A 2183-nucleotide genomic window follows, 5' to 3' on the forward strand; every position below is an offset into this window, starting at 1 on the left:
GTTTGGGAGGAGAGAAGGTGAAGATCCCCTCGCTTGTCCCAGCCCCCTCCTGGCTCCTTGTCTCCCAGGCAGGGGTGGGGGCACACATAGGGTGCCCAGTGATGGTTGGGGATGTTAGCCCCTCAATATTGCAGGGCCTGAGATCCTTGCCTCAACATATTTACATGGCTGAAGCCCCTTGCACCTCCTATACCCAAAGCCCTGGACAAGATACTCCCTCTATACACATAATTCCACATACAGAAGCTGGGCTGGGCTGGCCATGGGTTCTGTTTTGATGCTGCTGATGGTGCAGCGGGCTAACTGAGGAGGTGCAGTGCAGCTTGTGTGGTCTACACATCTCTACCCACCCCAGCACCTGCTCCCTGAGTCAGTTGCCTCATTCTGCCTAATGGTAGAGCCATTCCGGACTGCATACAGTAAAGGAACACAACAGCCAGCAGCAAAGAGTGGGCTGATTCCTGGGGTTTCTATGCGGCTTAGTGTATCTCTGCCACCCAAGTAGCTGCGTAGGCCTCTCTCCACACTTTTCCCTGGCACAACATGTCTGGTTCCACTTTCTACCTGTCTCCCCACCAACTTCCCTTTCCCATGCATTCCTCTACTTTAAGAGAAACCTCACCCCATATGACTGTGCTGTATACTGACCACCATTTTTAGTTCCTGGTTGTCCTGCTTCTCCTGGAGCTGCAGGCTTTGCCGACTTTGCGGGCTTTGCGGGCGCTGGCTTCCCCATCCTCTCAGTCTTGTCAGTGAAACAACAAGCTAGAATGAGACAACAACAAATGGAGAATAAGACTATGAGCACGCTAGGTATAGAGCGGCAACTCTCAGTATTAGACAAACCAACATAAAGATGTTGTTGAGTCCAATATAACTGAAACGTCTTTCTTTTTCTTATTCTGGCTAAATTTCAGTTTTAAACCAAAAGAGATGTTCCATATGGATTCCAAGGCATTTTTTAAAATTGTTTTAGGTAATATAGCACATTCTCATTTTGCATCCTATCCCTCTCCCTTAACTCCTGGACATTTAGCTTACAGGTCTCCAGTAAGATGTTCCCCATTTTATAGATAGTGTGGGACCTATGAGGTCTTCAGATGTTCCTGGGTGTCAACTCCCTCCATCACAGGGCCACATCTTCCCCACCTTTAATGGAAGGTATATTCATTTAATTATATAACTACCTCCTGATCATCAGAAAAGATGGAGTACTAGATCCGGTCTCAGTTGGAGAAATCCAATTGACTTTGGAGACCATGTGTTGGTCCTGGAAAAGAAGTAGGGGGGAAGCTGTTTTCCAGGCTCTCCAAGTGTGCCATTTTTTTTTCTATTTGCAAAGTCCCAGCCTAACATCTGATGCCGTGGCTTAAAGAAAGAAGGGGACTGTTGTCTAATCCCGTTTCAAAGCAATCTGAACTAGCAGCCCTTGATATGGGCTAGTAAATGGGTTTTTCCAAAGAATTGTATTTTCTGGATCATGATCTGGATCAGGATTTACAACCTGGAACCATGAATCTTAGCAGGGCACCTGTACACAGCCCTAGAATATACCACCACTCACTTTCATTGGGTGACCTGAATTCTAGTATTTAAAAGAGAAAAACCATCTGTAGTTTATAAGAGCTCCCTATCATTTTCCCTCTTGGTGACCTTTCGGCCCTGGAATGAGTCCCTGCAAATATCATAGCTTGTAAGGAAAGTGTTACACCCATCAGACCTCTTTCTGTTTGGATACCTTGGTGTTGCCATGGAACAATCTTTTCTCTAATTTCTTCTTAAGGTTGTTTCATCCTCCCACTGGCTAAGAACCACCTCCCTTGTGATGTCAGGCATTCCAAAACTCCTCCCATTTAGGCTATACCATTTCCTGATTGGCTGCTCATCATATCCAATCAGCATGCCACATAAAGCATAAGCCCAGGAAAATGTTTATTTCAGATCTGTTATACTATATTTATATATTTTCAAAAGTTACTGCAATTTTATTTTTGAACAAATACAAACATATATTTTATTCAGTTTCTAAGAGCTGCAGTTTTGCATGCGCAGCTTTCAAAGTTCTCAGAGATTTGGGCTGTTTCAGGAAGGAGAGCAGAAACTGAGAGTAAAACCAAAATCACAGGAGATCCTGAAAGAGATAAAGTTATATCAAGTACAATATATGAAAATGATGAATCAGG

The 2183-nt window shown here is 44.3% G+C and overlaps 1 long non-coding RNA gene across 2 annotated transcripts; it reads right to left on the bottom strand.

The window, feature by feature from the left end:
* Positions 1-450: 450 nt before the first annotated feature.
* On the bottom strand, positions 451-1833 carry LOC307224426. 2 transcript variants are annotated; one of them, XR_013842503.1, is made up of 3 exons: positions 1739-1833; positions 1188-1270; positions 451-765 (listed from the first exon to the last, which is right to left on the bottom strand). It is a non-coding gene; the product is annotated as an uncharacterized lncRNA (long non-coding RNA). The 2 variants fall into 2 exon arrangements; XR_013842504.1 differs by having other exon boundaries at positions 1654-1832.
* Positions 1834-2183: the final 350 nt, after the last annotated feature.

This window comes from Podarcis cretensis, assembly GCF_951804945.1.
Source record: "Podarcis cretensis genome assembly, chromosome: 9".
NCBI classification, from domain to species: domain Eukaryota; kingdom Metazoa; phylum Chordata; class Lepidosauria; order Squamata; family Lacertidae; genus Podarcis; species Podarcis cretensis.